Source organism: Oratosquilla oratoria, chromosome 8 (assembly GCF_046742065.1).
Source record: "Oratosquilla oratoria isolate Oo_2021 chromosome 8, ASM4674206v1, whole genome shotgun sequence".
Lineage (NCBI taxonomy): Eukaryota > Metazoa > Arthropoda > Malacostraca > Stomatopoda > Squillidae > Oratosquilla > Oratosquilla oratoria.
The window spans coordinates 18,023,075-18,039,763 of NC_134784.1; the positions used below are offsets into that span (position 1 = coordinate 18,023,075).

The following is a 16,689-nucleotide window of genomic DNA, read 5'->3' on the forward strand; positions in this document are numbered from 1 at the left end:
GGGAAATAGGTCAGCCAGGCAGGAGATGATGTGTGTGGGAGGAAGTAGGAGTGAAATAGATCAAAATAGTAGATATTACACCTGCAGGAGGTACAGACATTGTATGGTAAATTGCCACAAGGGAAATGGAAACTGGGAACACACAAGACTGTAGGTGAGAGAAAGACCCGAGTAAGACAGAAAAGAAGGAAATAATGGAAAACAAGGTTGATATTAATTGCTGTGTATGTGAGGATAGGATAGGCAAGGTAGAAGATGCAGAAATAGATCAAGAGTGGTTGTCACATGTGAAAAATACTAGGATAGGAGTGGAAGGAAGTAAAGAGGAATGTACGGTCATGGCTTTACAAGACACAGGCATCTCACACCATTTGGAAGCCAAATGTAATACCAGAATTTGAGGATAGATACATAGGCCAGTTTACTATGGGATTAGCAGAAGTGACAACATTAGTGCCCATAAGTAGGGTGTTACTAGAAATAGATGATAGGACAGCAGTAAGAGAGACTGATGTCCTCTGGGACAGTGTAGGCGAGATAGTCCAAGTGAGACTAAAAACAATAGAGACTCCCGTGACAAGACAGCCACTCATAACGAGATTGATGTGGCAAACCTCATGGCAGGAGTCGCCCCTGCCCCAGGCCAAGGAGAAACCAGAGGAAGAGGAGCTGAGTGAGTACAGAGTAGGGCACCTATTCCAAGAAAATAGAGAAGAGGTTGTGGAAGTGACCGAGAGGCAAACCTGAGACAAAGCTGAAGATAGTGGGGAGGAGAAGCAGAGACTGGCAGAAGATGTGGGGGAAGTCATGAAGGTGAACCCCTAGCAGAAAATGAGATCCTCAAAGAAAATATCAACAGAAAGAAGCTCATCCAACTTCAGTAGGAATACCCAGAGTTAATAGAGATGTATCAAGCAACTGAGGAGGAGGAGGAGGAGGAGCAGGAAGGAGACTACAGCAAGACCAAATTCATCATGAAAGATGGGAGTCTCCTAAGAAGATACAAGGTACTGCAAAAATGCTGGAGGTGACATTACAACACAGGTAGTGATTCCTGAGAAGATCAGGAATAGGGTTATGAAAATGGCTCATGAAGCAACATGTGCTCATCTAGGAGTCTCAAAAACAAAAGGGTTAATGTTCAAACACTTCTACTAGCCTCTTTCATCTATCTGAGTGCCTGCATTCTTCTGCACATCCTATGCTTGACCTGGGTTGGCATGTATCCCTCTGTTTTTGGTGGGAAAACACATGTGTACTTTTTCTTTTGGCCTGGGTTTAAACTTGAGTCACTTCTTTCTATCCTCATATCAACTACAACTACTGCACAAACTACACACATCACATATCACCACAGGCTACTTTTCTTGTTACATGTATTAGGTTGTTCAGTGGATTCAATTATCTGGCATAAAAATCTACAAAAACAATTCTTTTTCAGATCACACTTGTGGGCACAGACAAATGCTTCAGTACTTGGAAAGAAATGAGCAGACATGAATTTGGAGCCTTGTTTAATGTTACAGGAAGATCAAGAATACCACTGTATGAGAATAGAAAATATAATTTATTCCTACAATGTGGGTACTGAATACCCACATGAATGCAGAATACCAGTTTTTGATGGCCTGTATAGCATGGTGACTATATCTTATTAGTTACATGTTACTTGTAAAGAGGTTAGCTGTACATAAATGTAAATAATATTTGTTGATTTCTCTGTTGCAGTACTGTGACATAGTCCAGTAGAAATATTGTGAGATGTGTATTCTCCATGTTATAATGAAGATAAGAAAGACAGCCTTGTAGGAAATAAGATAATCTTTTAGCTCACAATCTAACAGATTTCTCAAGCTAAAATTGTGTAGCATGAACCAAAACAAAATAATTTAAGTGGACACTTGTGGGGGAGGAATTAAAGGATTTTTTTTTTTTTTTTTTTTTTTTTTTTTGCATTTTAAGATTTCTTTCAGCTAAGTAAACGTGTGTAACCTTAGCCAATCCAAAATCATTCAAATTTGCTAAGATTGATTGATTGATAATTTTTGTCATTTGTCAAAAGTAACAATGAAATTATTTAAATTGCTATTAAAACTTAAAGGATTATGTTAAGTGTTAAATGCCTTTTGAAAATGCTAAAACCTTGCATGATATTTAAAGGGAGCCTTTCAGGATGAGTAAAAGCACATAGATTTATGTAATTGAAAATACTTAATTGGAACTTGTGAATTGTACCTTTATTCTGGTTGCTGCCATGTAATTTTATTAGCAGGAGACACCTCTTCCATAGCAAACAGGTTGAACTCATAATTTTGCTATATTTTGCAACTTATATTTTTATTCAAGCTGCTGCCAGGCACGTTTCTCAGCTGAAGAAACCTCTTCTGCACCAAAATGATTGAAGGGTTAATTGAGTTACTTTTTATATATTTGAGGATTGGATCATATCAACCAGAATGAAATAATTGAAATAGCCACATAAACATGAAAGTTAAGAGGTTTGAACAGATTAAGGATGAAAGGCTTATAAGCTGAATGAAATGATCTGGCTTTAACTAGAACAGAATAACTTAGATATACTCAGTAACATAAAGAGTTAATCGAATATACATTGAACCCTTTGAAGATGATATTTCTATCTATCTGTATACCAAGGGCTCCCCCCCCCCCCCTTGTAAGGGAGATAGCCAGGTCAAAAGCCATCCCGCCCACCCTGCCCCACCCCACCTATTCCACTCCTATCCACCACCCTAGTTTCCCTTTTCATCTTAGCTCCTTGTAGATGAAGGGTCATCCCTGTTTCCTGCCCAATGCCCTGGGTCAAAAGCAATGCAGCAAGACATAGCTTATCCAAACTAGATAGAATAATGCAGTATTAGCCAAAACAAAATTGTTTAAGTAGCAACAGAAACTTGGAGGTTTGAGAATTTTTTATCCTATTTAGGGTTCTCTTTTAATTGCCTGTTCTTAACTACACACATATACCAAAGGATTTTTCCCCCTTACACAGGAAATAGCCAAAAAACAAAGGCATAGAAACCACTCCCACCCATACCATCCCCTACATACTCCACTCCCCTCTACCCTCTTCCCTCCCTATTATCTTGGCATCTCATGGATGACGGGTCATCCCTGCATCTTGTCCACTGCCCTGGATCAGAAGCAGTGTCACAAGACACAGCACAACCACAGCAAAGCTGCTTCATTTAATTGGCGACCCCCCTCTCTATCCCCTCATGCAGAAAAGGAGAAGACAGGGAGAAATCTCCTCGGGCTCTGTTTATTTATTTTTCATACATACTCCCTCACTCCCATCCCCCACTCACTCCCCCTCATGCATCACAGCATTATCCGTACACAACCATTTTCCATTCACCCCTATCCTCTGTCCTCTCCTGTCCTTCCTCAACTGGCATTCCCCTCTTTCCCAATGCCCCTTCTACTCCATCCATCCATCTCATCCTAGTTGCCCCCTCATGTTCACTCCTTCAACCTCTGCCTTTCACACCTCTTTTACTAGTCTTACTTCACTTATTCTTTCCATGTGCCCAAACCATCCCAATACTCTTTCATCAACCCTATCTCCCAGCTCCCTTTCCACTCCCGTTTTCCTCCTCACCTCCTCATTTCTCACTCTGTCCAGCTTAATAACCCCTATCGTACTTCTCGGAACTCATCTCGAACACATTCAAACTCCTCTCTTCCTCTCTTATGTTCCATGTTTCTGCCCCATATAGTGCTGTCAGCACAATCACTCCTTCATACAATCTCCTCTTAGTATTCATTCCCAAATGTCTATTTCTCATTACACTTCTTAATCCCCCAAGTCATTTACTCGCATATCTCAATCTACATTCTACCTCCACCTCCACTCCTCCCTTTCCTGCCACATTTACATGGAAGTATCTAAAACTATCCATTTCCTCCAGTCTCTCTCCCTTAGTACTCACTTCCAGCCTTGTACATCTCATCACTATACTTTTACCCACATTTATCCTCAACTTTCTTCTTTCATACACCTTCCCAAACTCTGTCACTAACTTCCTTAATTCCTCCTCCGATCCTGCTACAAGCGCAGTGTCATCAGCAAACAACAACTGGCTTATCTCCCACTTAACTAAAACAGAATAATTTTTTGTAGTCCATAGAACATAATTAACATATATTCAATCTTTTGAAGATTATTTTTTAAACAAAATAGAAATAATGTAGCATTAACCAAAACAAAATCATTTAATTAGGTTCTAGAAGCTGAAGGGTTGAGATACAGGCCCGTAGCCAGAACTTATGACTTAAGAGGGGGGGGGGTGTTGAATGTAGAATAATTAATCTTGTATAGCACTTACAGAAATAGTAATACAGCAGTGTTGTGACACCACTGCTGAACCATCAGACGCTAACTGACTGTGATCATCTGTCAGGGCCAACAGTGCATTGGACATCCTGTACAGGTCATGCAGTACAAGGATGTGCAGGTGGTGCCAAGTTGCAATGTAATAAATTAAGGACATACGTTTGCAGCAAAGAATATTCTTGAAACCTATTATTTTGCACCAAACTGCAAACTAACTTGCAGTTTTAATCCAACAATCTATGGACGGTATATGAGAAATGACTGAAAAATACAAATATATGAGCTTGAGTTTTTTTTTTTTTTTTTTTTTTTTTTTTTTTTTTTTTTTTTTTTTTTTTTTTTTTTTTTTTTTTTTTTTTTTTTGGGGTGGGGGGGGGGGGGGGGCGCCCCCTGTGGGGTGTGTGCTAAGCCCCTCTATACCCCACCAATGCTACGGGCTTGTTGAGATATCCTTAATTAATTGATAATGAAGGGTTTCTTTAAGTTAAAATCACCTGGCAGAAGCCAGAGAAAAAAGAATCATTGGAACTTAAAAGGATAATAAAAAGCCCTTGAAGACTGGCTGATAAAATAATGTGGCATTAAGCAGAGCAAAATCATTTCGGTATCCACATGATTTGAAGGGTAACTGACAAAGGCAATCAATACTCTTTGAGAATGAGAGATTTATGAATAAAATCACATGACATTAGTTGGAATATTGTCATTTAAGTAGTTATTTGAACTTAAAAGATTGGTCAGTATAAGATGAAAAGTTTGTCTAAACTAAGTTGTCTAATATTAGCCAGAACAGAGCATTGAAATATTTCATCAGAGTTGACTAGCACTTCTATCCTTGGGGACATCATACAGGTGGTAAAGGAGAGATTTAAGGTTGTTATAGATAAGTAATAGTAGAACTGATCAGCTCTTTTTAGTCTCCAGTCATAAAACTTGTGTTGTGTAATGCATTTCTGAAGCCACCAGACTTTGTTGTTTTTTCATTAAAGGTAAATTTCTCAAAGATATGTCTGAAAAAAAATCTTCATGGCAGCCTTAAAATCATTTAAATTAATAATTTTTTACCAACAACACTAGGTAGTGGGAGTGGGTATATAACCCAGCTCTAGAAGTTAAGAAAAATTACTTAGTAGTGAGTAGTAAACAATGGGTACAAGAAGACGGGAACCTGATCTGTATTTAGCTAATTGTAGTATAGAGGAAAGGAGCAATGCTCATTAGGTCCCACCTCCTACTCTCCAGTTTATCATATCCAGCCTGAAATTCGTGTACAGTTCCAACTTAATCTATATACTTGATTTCCAATTATTATAATTAGATTTGAATTCATGCATTGTTCTAGCTTGGGTTATATCACCTAAGTTATTCCAAGTACTTATGCATCTACATAGGAAATTGTATTTCTTCATATCCTTTAGACACATTGTTTAACTTAATTTGTTCTCATGACCTCTTAGAGCCCTCCTATTCTTAATTGAGATATCTCTTCTGTCAATGCAATATATTCCCTTTAATGACCTAAATACTATAATCATATGAGGGGGTACACAAAAGTAACAGGAAAAGTTTTCTGTAGGACAAACCTGTAATAGTTCAGGCCTCTGCCGCTAGGTGCTGCATGAGACTACTCACTGGGGTCATTATGGGAAGATGTTTGGCCCATGGTTCGCCATTGTTTTGAAGTGTTTAGCACCGTTTTGTCAATTTTTATGATGGATGAAAGGAAGGGGCAGTGTGCTGATGTAAAATTCTGTTTTTTGGTAGGGAAAACAGCAGTCAAAACCATTATCATGTTCAAATAACTTACAAAGATGATGCCATGAGCAAAGCACAGGTTTATGATAGGTTTACACATTTTAGGAAGGGTCAGTTGTTACTGGTAGACCAATCTCATTCAAGGTGACCCTCAACCTCCTGAACAGATGAAAACATCACGAAAATTCATGAACTGATCTTGGAGGACCATAACCAAACAATTGACAAACTTGTTGATTTGACTGGTGTGTCCTGGAGCTCCTGCCAACAAATTTTGACTAAGGGATTGTGGATGAAAAGAGTTGGAACAAAATTAGTGCCTTGCTTGCTCATGGATCATCAAAAGCAGTCATGAATGAATGTGTGCCAAGAACTGAAAGAAGAGTTGGAAGTTGATCCAGACTGGTGATGAAAGCTGGTGCTATGGCTACGACCTGGAAATGAAGCAGCAGTCAAATCAATGGAAGCATTCATGTCACCGCAACCCAAAAAAGCATGTCAGTCAAGTCCAATGTCAAGGTGATGTTGATATGTTTCTTAAATGCGAGAGTAATTGTCCACAAAGAATTTGTTCCTCCTGATCAAACTGTTAACCAGACTTTTATTTGGTAGTTCTGAAGCACTTGCAAGATACAGTGAGACAGAAATGCCCTGACCTTTGGCAAAGTGGGGAGTTGTGGTTTCATCACAACAATGCACCAGCACTGACAGACTTGAGTGAGACAGTTTCTCACCAAAAATAGCATGACCCTACTTATCCACTCTCCCTGTTCACACGATTTTGGTCCCTGTGATTTTCTTCTTTCTTTCTTTCCTTCTTTCCTCCCCCAAATGAAGAAAGTCTTCAAATGAAAAAAAGAAAGAAAAAAATTGAGGAAGTTGGTGGCAAAGTTTGGGAGAGTATGTGATAGAAGAAAGCTAAAGATAAATGTGGGTAAAAGTAAGGTGATGAGATGTATAAGGGGTGAAAGTGGCAGTAGACTGGAAGTGAGCATTAAGGGAGAGCGACTGGAGGAAGTGGATAGTTTTAGATACTTGGGTGCAAATGTGGCAGGAAAAGGTGGAGTGAAGGTGGAGGTAGAATGTAGATTGAGAGAAGCGAGTAAATGCCTTGGTGGATTAAAGAGTGTAATGAGGAATAGACATTTGGGAATGGATGCTAAGAGGAGACTGTATGAAGGAGTGATTGTGCCAACAGCACTGTATGGGGCAGAAACATGGAACATAAGAGAAGAAGAGAGAAGGAGTTTGAATTTGTTTGAGATGAGGTGTCTGAGAAGTATGATGGGGGTTACTAGGCTGGATAGAGTGAGAAATGAGGAGGTGAGGAGGAGAACAGGGGTGAAAAAGGAGCTGGGAGATAGGGTTGATGAAAGAATATTAGGATGGTTTGGACACATGGAAAGAATGAGTGAAGAAAGACTAGTAAAAGAGGTATGGAAGGCAGATGTGGAGGAAGTGAACATGAGGGGACGTCCTAAGATGAGGTGGATGGATGGGGTGAAGGGGGCTTTGGGGAAGAGGGGAATGTCTGTTGAGGAAGGATGGGAGAGGACAGAAGACAGGGGTGAATGGAGAATGGTTGTATATGGATGATGTGATTGCATGAGGTGGAATGGGCGGGGGGATGGGGGGTGAGGTAGTATGTGTGAGCAAAATTTGACTCAGCCCGAAGGGATTTCTCCCCATCCTCTCCTTATATGCAATGGGGGGACGGAGAGGGGGAGGTCGCTGATTTAATGAAGCGGCCTTGCTGTGGATGTGCTGTGTCTTGCGACACTGCTTCTGACCCAGGGCAGTGGACAAGGTGCAGGGATGACCCGTCATCCAGGAGGTGCTCAGATAAGAGGGAGGGTGGAGGGGTGTGGAGTGTATTCAGGGATGGAATGGGTGGATATAATTTTATGCCTTTCCCTTTTTGGCTACCCCCCTTGTAAGGGGGAAAAAGCTTTGGTATATGTATGTATGTAGTATGAGTCAGATACACACAGCATCAGCTGCCATATGTACAAATCATCACACTACTTACATTATAAAATATAAAGTCACTGCTGTATTATTAATTTTCTTTTACATACATACATATACCAAGGCTTTTTCCCCCTTACAAGGGAGGTAGCCAAAAAGAAAAAGGCATAAAATCATTCCCACCCATTCCATCCCTGAATACACTCCACACCCCTCCACCCTCTCTCTTATCTTAGCACCTCCCGGATGACAGGTTTGGGGAGGGGGAGACATCTCCTAGGGTAGGGTGCCAGGCATTGAAGCCCTCCATGTAGATCAAGCCATGAGACAGGGTTGGGGGAGAGCAGAGAGATAAATTTTTCCTGGAGCAGAGTAAACATTGCAGAGTTATAGCTTCCCATTGCCAATGGATATCTCAAAGAATTGATATTTCATGTAATCATGGTAGAGCAGTGCAGGATTTGAGGGGGGAGATGGAAGAGTGAATGTAACTCAGAAGGCCATTCTTGACATGATGGACCTATGAGACATAGCCTGAGAGCGGGAGTGCCTCCATCCCAGGAAAATGGCAGCCAACAAAAGCTTCTTGGATTAATATAACTTGTGGTCGATGGCAACCTACATAGATCTTGAAAGAAATCTTTGGATAATCATTGAGGTTACAGGCATTCCAAATGATGATGTAAAGCTTCATATTGCTAGCGAAGTGTAACCCCGGTTATTGTTGTGGTTACATAAGGTGGACTTAATGCGGGCAAGATAAACTCCAAAACCGGAGTTTCTTCTATTTATTTATAACAAGGTGATCTGGTATTGGATTTAACAAACTATATATGGGCCCTTTGGGCAAAATACAGTAAGTGCCAGGCCTTGACCTCGGGCACATCTGGCTGGCAGGCTCTTGACGTGCCCAGTTCTCCTGTCTTGGTTACAAAACGTTCACATATAAAGGGGGTTAGTGGGTTGTCATAAGTAAAGGTGTTAGTTTCGCTATTCTTAAAGGTTACTCGTATGGTTGGTGGGTGTGGTTAGATATGATATATATAATAGGGGCAGGTATAATTAAGGGGGTTTAATGGGTTTCTCTGGTGACATTAGGCATCTTCGTGTGGCAATATCCTGTTTGTCTGAATTCTGCTGTGTTAGGTTGCTGAGGTCTGGGAAAGCGAAATCAGCAAAAAGGGGAGTGCTATGTCGCATGCATGTGGGTCATGTGTGTGGTTGGTGACAAGGTTACTAATGGTTACAGAAGTCTGCCTTTGGCTTACAGGTGGCTGACGGAGATAATGACGTGGAGGTGGTGCCGTTCTGAGGTATGTGTCACTGTGGCTTGATAGGTATTTGGGTACTGAACCTTTAGAACCAGGTGAGGGCCTCCAGTTTCTCAGGGAAGATGGTGATAGTGGAATTCGACAAGTGAGGCAAGGGTGCACTCAGTAGAGGCTTACTGTGCAGCGAGTCTATCAGTGTGAGTTTTAATTATGTCAAAGTACATTGTAATGGCTGTGCAAAGTACTGTTAGGTTGGCAACGGTCTCAATGAAGGCAATTACAGTGAGTCAGGCAGGTTTTAGGGTGACAGTAGTGGGATGGCTCTTGGGTGCGACTGAGATGATGGTGGTGGTGGCACGCCTGTAGTCTTGGAGGTGGCCACTCAAGCATGTTTCATACTTCCATACCATTCATTGAACCCAGGTTCATAACAGCGGCAGGGGAGTGGGGGTCCACGTGGATGAGTTTGGTGTGGGAGTAGGAGGCTGGTTAGCTGTAGAAGCATCTTTAGTGATCGTGGACTGAGGGAGATGCAATGTGGGCAAGTATGGGCATGTATGGGAGGAGTGAGTGCCTGCACACCAGCCACACTTGTCAATGGAAGCAGAACAATACCAAGATATGTGTCCCACACCCCATCATTTGAAGCACCAAGGCTGTTCATCTTCCATTCTTTGAAACTCATGTGGTGGTAGGCAAGGAAAGAAGTTAAAGTGGTATTCTGTAGGCATGGGTAAGGGAAACTCCAGATTGGCCTGTCATGTTGATAGAATTGGCAAAGGATGGGTCAATGCCCACAGGATAGCAGGTGATGAGATACGTGGGGAATTTACATCTATCGATCAAGTCCAGAATGTCAAGCTTCAAGGATAAGACATTGCCCTTCATGGCACTCTGATCTTGGTATGTCTTTATGAGATATAGACATACCAAGAAGTGACTGCAGACATTGTCACCTCAACTAATTCCAGATTTAGGCTGAATGACTTTGTAATTTCAGCAAGCCAGCAAAGCTTCATATCGACAGTTGGATTTTTGTGGAAGATAATTTTAACATATGTAATTCTTGGAGCAAAAACAGGAGAGGTATTGTTGACTAGGGGAGGTGAACTGTGGGGGTGAAGGTGGAGGAAGTTATAAGAAATTGTGGGGTGGGAGTTCTCGTCATACCTGAATGACTTATAAGCTGGAGAATACTAGACACTGTGAGATACAAAGGCAGGACACCATGAGCGTAGCTCCCCTTCCCGTAAAATACAAGGTTCAGTGCTTGTACCAATAATGTTGTCAATCTCAATGACATAATGGAAGAAACAACAAGCTATACCAACATGTTTGCAGATGACACAAAGTCATGGGAAGAGTGAAAAACAAGGAGGATGGTAGGCTATTGCAAAAAGATCTAAAAACTATTTTTGCATAGAGCCAAGAATGGGAAATGAAGTTCAATATAGAAGAAATACAAAGTACTGGAAATGGGCAATAGTGGCAAAAGGACCTTAAACCATTCCTTGGGAAGTGAAGCCATTACAAAAGCAAAAGAGGAGAAAGACTTGGGAGTGCTGATAAAAGACAACCTGTCACTCAACAAAAATATCAGCAGGATTGTGGGAGAGGCATACAGATTACTGCAGAAGATTAAAGTGGCATGCCATCATATAGATGAAGAGATAATGAAAAACTCGTTGAAACCCTGATACATCCAAGACTGTAATGGTTTTGTGGCTGCCATGAGGTCCCTACACAGTGAAGGATATGAGCAAGATCAAGAGAATACAAAGGGCAGCAACCAAACTTCCCCAGCCTGTCAGAAAAATCGTGAGGAAAGACTAAAAGTACTGGGTCTGCCAACTTTGAAAGATCAAAGAGAAAGAGGTGATATGCTTACAGTATTCAAGTCATTAATGAGGATAGATTGCAATGACAGGAGATCTGATTAAAGATGGAAGGGCGTTAAGAGGTCATAGGAGTAAATTAAGAAAGACTACATGTCTAAAGGATATGAAGAAATACGTTTTCCATAGAGATACATTATGTGGAATAGCTCAGGAAGTTGTATAACCCAACCTCAAACAGTACATGTGTTCAAATCAAAATATAATTGGAAATCAAGTATATGAATTAAGTTGAAACTGAAAATGAATTTGAGTCTAGGTATGTTAGAAAATTAGAGAATAAGAAATGGGACCCAACAAGCATTGCTCCTTTTCCTGTATACTTCAGTTAGGTAAATACAGAAATGCATAGGATATACATATAAATGGTAGTAGTATTGCTTATTGTTTATGCCAAAATGTGTGAAAGTAGCAAATGTAGTTGGTAAAAACTCATTGAAATTGATGGTTTTGTGGCTGCCATGAGGACAATTTGTTATTAGAAATCAGTGGGTCTCATGAGATATTATAAACCTTTTGAATATGACTGGTTTCATAAGTTGGATGAAATCATATGTTAGCCATAACATAAGCATTTAAGTAGTTCCAGGAATTGAAAGGGTTAGTGGAGATATTTTTAACTCTTGAGCTTGATATTTTATTAAGCAGTCACTCAGTTTAATGTACCCAAAAATATATCACAATTATCCAGTGGAACTTTTTGAAGGTGAGTTTGTCTAAGCACAATCTGGCAAGGTGTTTGTAACCATTTAAGTACAAAGTTTCATTCAGATGAATGGAATATCTTGGTCAGCAAAAATTAGTAGTCATAGAGTTGAAATAATTTCAACCATGGACCTATCTTGATTAAATTTATTAAAGTAATATCTGGGACTTTAATGAGTAGCTCCTTCAACCCATGAATTACCTTCCGGTCAAAAGAAATTGACCAGCAGTAGCTAGAATAATGCATGTGAAAGACGTCATCACAACAAAGGGATTAATTATACTTGATCCTATCTTCAGCTATCTTGCATTATCAAAAGCAAAATCTGTGAAAGACTCGATGGCATCAAAGAGATTATCTTATTTCCAGCAAGACTGTTGCCATTTATTTTTAGATAAAGTCTTAATGATAGTAATAATGACAAAACCTACAGTGACTCAGTCACGTAGCCATACCAACATGGAAATGATGTTGATTTGAATACAGATTTAGTTAACTTTTCGTACTCATTTATGAGTATTTACAGAAATGACTTGCCTCCCTAAGAGAAACAACAGTGATGTTATCAACAGAGATGGGCTTGTTACCACCAGACAGTGCATTACCAAAAAATCTGTGTATGTGTATATACATATACACAGTAATGTGGACTGCTCTAAGGAAATCAAAATTAGTAACACAATGATGGAAGTGCACCCCAGATTTCTTGGTAACACACTACCTGTCCAACAGTAATGCACTACCTGTCAGGTGGTAACGCACCCAGCTCTGGTTATCAATCCCTATCTAGTCTATCTGTGACAGGTGTAGAACAGCTATAATATCTCACAAAATTACACAAACTAAACAATGGCTTTAAACAATAGAATGGAGGCCTCCCCCCCCCAGAGATCATGGGTAATATTACTTATTGCAGGAATTTATGACTCAGAAACATCCAATAATAAAATCAAATGGCCACACAGTACATCCACACCAAAACACATTTACACCCAGCTCTAACAAGTTCTTTAAGACAAACCACCAAACTTAATGCTTCACCAACATCCCCAAGACAGTCCCTGAGAAAAATCCCTCTCAAGAGAGTAAGAATCACACAGGCACACCTGTGTTCAGGACACCATCCAGCATTAAGACAGTATCAACACAGAATAGGCCTGCTCATAGAAAGAAACTACTCTAGATGCAACCACTACCCAGAAGATGCTAAATACCTCATCCTACAATACCCCACACTAACAATCCTTAGATAAAACCCCAGTATTTCTTCCCTGAGTGACCTTGAGGCCCACCTGGTGTCTGATTTATTGAATGGTCAAATTCTTTCATTACCTAAAGATTCTTGTCTTCATCTTTAGTCCACACATCAATGATTTAACAGTGAAAATTTAAAAAATATAAACACAAGCTTTATACAGCAGAGGGAAACTAATCACAGTCTACAAATAATTTTTGGGAACCACACTTGAATGTTTCCAACGCATGGTTCCCAATATCAGGAAAACGACAAAAGACACTTTACAAACTATACAAAATAAAGCATTAAGAATGATAATAGGGTGCACCAAAACCACTCCAATAGAACACTTTCACTCAGAAATCAAAATCCTCCCCATAGAAAATCACATAAAAATGATAGATACACAGTTCTGTGCAAGAACTCTCTCACCCATCTCATTGCATCACACAAGAACAACATTTGAGTGAAAAAAAATAGAATACTTCTCAAACAGCTAGAACAAATAACCACCTGCACTACACAACACAGCCATACAGAAGTACATTCACACACTCATCATAAAATAAACACTCCAAGACAAATCTCCAAACAACCTACTCCATCAAAACCCTCCAAACATTAGCCCCACAGAAAAATTCCTCCAAAGAGAAGCAAGAACCAGACTAGCACATTTGTGTTCAGGTCACTGTCTAGCACTAAGAATACCAACACAGAATAAACCTAGCCACAGATTTAAACTGCATCATAACCAACTACTACATCGAAAATACAAAACACCTCATCTTACGCTCCCTCACTCAAGCCATACCCAGACAACAACACAATATTTCTTACTTGAGTTACCTGTGGACCAATCTAATGCCTGTTGTCAGATACTTGGGAGCTGTGGGTCTCCCACAAGAAATTTTTGGGGCAACATAGTGATGCATTGATGATAGATAACTGTATGTCATTATAGTTTTAAAGTTATGCACTGAATTCTTTTACATGGTCTCTGATGCAACACCATATGTTAGCTTGCCTGCTCCTCATGCTGCCATGAAGACAAAAGAAATTGAACATGCAACAATATGTCTAAACAAAAATGTAGTAGCACATTTGTAAATAACACACAAGAAACCCACAGTCAGAGAAAATAAACTTCGAATGAAATAAGATTCTATATTTTGACTACCAACTGTAGCCCTCTTCAGGAAAGTACATAAGATAGTGGATAATTGGGACATATAAGCTACAGATACAAAGAAAAGAGAGGGAACATGGATTGATGGCATTACTCAGACACGGGGTAAGATGGGGTGGCAGGGTAGGGTGAGGTGAAGGGGGTTTGTAAGTTTCGGAAATGCCTGCTAACCGCTGCTTGGTTAGCAGGTATTTCTAAAGGGCAGTGGACTCCTGACATTATTTTCTGAGTGGTTGTTAGCAGGCTTGTCCAAAACTTACAACCCCCCTCCACCTCACCCTCACCTTCCCCTGCCACCCAAACTTACCCCACGTCTTAGTAATACCATCAGTCCACGTTCCCTCTCTATTCTTTGTATCTGTAGCTTATAAGTCCCAATTGTCCACTGTCTTATGTGCTTTCCTGAAGAGGGCTACAGTTGGTAGCCAAAACATAGAATCTTCTTTCATTCGAAGTTTATTTTCTTCGACTGTGGGTATCTTGCGTGTTATGCAACAATATGATGAAGCATTTCAAAATGCATGGAAGGTCTTTATTTAGTACCTTAAATTGACAAAGAGCCTCAACTTGGGTGTAGATAAATGGTTGAAGGTTATAGTGGCATAAAACACAGTTGTCCACTGAAGCTTTACAGTCAGTATGCAGTGGCACATATTAGGAATGATTGTGAGTATTGAGCAAAGTTTATGACAAATTTAGTTAAATTGTGTGCATGATTTACATTTAAATCAGTGTTGGTATTTCTTTTCTAAACTTTGGGTCTTTTCAGAAAAAGATATTTTGGATCTAATCTATATAAGCAACTGCATATTTCATTTGCTTACAATTGTTGGATTATTATGAAATAACAGCTATCTATTTATATTTGTTTTATTGTACCTTTTCCTGCAGTATTTACATTGTAGTGTAAGCAATAGGCATTAGATTTATTCAGATTTGTTCACCTTTGCAAATGTAAAATAATAAATTATTAATTTGTATTAAATTAAAACATGAAAATATGGTAATCTCAAAGGTTTTCTAAGGAGCAAAAAATTAATCAAGTGTAAGACACTTCATCATCATCATTTAGGAGTATATGTTGGTGAAAAAGATGTAAAGAAAGTAAGATTTGAAAAGGACCTGGGAGTAATGATCACAAAGAACATGTCCCCTGATAAACAAAATTGTCAGAGAAACATACAACTTGCTGAGGTCAATAAAAGTGGCATTTACTTAGACGACTTAGACGAAGAAATGGTGAAGAAAATACTAGTCACACTGATAAGACCAAGACTGGAGTATGCAGCGACACTATGGTCACCCACTACCAAAAAGAATACAAGGAAAATTGAAAAAATCCAAAGAGCAACTATGAAGATGGCCTCCACACTTTCAGAACTGTCATACGAAGAGAGACTGTCAAAACTAGAGTTACTGACCCTGGAACAAAGAACAGAAAGAGGAGACTTATTGACCATCTATAGTAGTGTTTCCCAACCTTTTTTTGGACAATCCCAATATGATCCTCATGATATGACGGCAACCCCACTAATTTATTTGTATATGTGTTACAGTGGCCGCAAAAAAAAAAGTTACATTTTCACCGCAAATAAAAATGTTACACGCGGCGCGACGTAACAAAAGAATTCTGGTCTGAGCCACAAGTGTAGTGGGCGGATCTAGCTATGACGTAGTCCCCTCCCTCACCCCCTATACTCCTCCACCGCAACATCTCACACCTCATGAGCCCGCAGAGCTCGTCGAGTAAAGATTGCCCTTACGCTGCTCTCAATCACGCCATTTTTTCACTCGACACCCAACTTTGGCCGCCTATATTTCCACTTCCACAAGGCACAATGGTTAAAAATCAACTTTCCCTGGAACAGAAGAGCCGGGCCTTGTCCCTGATAGAACAAGGAGTATCTGTGATACGCGTGGCGGCGGAACTGCAAGTGTCAAGAATGACCGTTTACCGCCTGAAGAAAGCTGGTGATGCTCTGCCCCCGGCACGACACCGCGACGGAAGGAGGGCTCTGGCAGACCACGGAAGACATCAGCACGCACAGACTTCATTCTAAAGAAAGAAGTGAAGGTAGACCCCGGAATAACAGCCTTAGAACTGAAAGAAAAGCACCCGAAATTGCTCCAGGACGTCACAGTGAGAACCGTGCAGCATCGACTACAAAAGGACCTAAAATTACCATCACGTCGGGCCGCCAAGAAACCTCTGCTGACTGATAAGATGAGGAAGAAAAGGCTGCAGTTCTGTAAGAATTACTGACACTGGACATCAGACAACTGGAAGAAGGTGATGTTTAGTGATGAGAGTACGTTC

General features: G+C 40.1%; 1 protein-coding gene across 5 annotated transcripts in view; it reads left to right on the forward strand.

The window, feature by feature from the left end:
* The window catches only part of LOC143027610 (uncharacterized), a 327,317-nt gene that overhangs the window by 292,402 nt on the left and 18,226 nt on the right, over positions 1-16,689 (forward strand). For 3 of the 5 annotated variants that reach the window (XM_076188969.1, XM_076188968.1, XM_076188970.1), the window contains one exon: positions 1,442-4,656. The exons of the other annotated variants lie outside the window; for them this stretch is intronic. The gene's annotated coding sequence lies outside the window, so the exon portion shown is untranslated. Of the gene's footprint in view, positions 1-1,441; positions 4,657-16,689 lie in introns of those variants that run through there. 5 annotated transcript variants of the gene reach the window in all.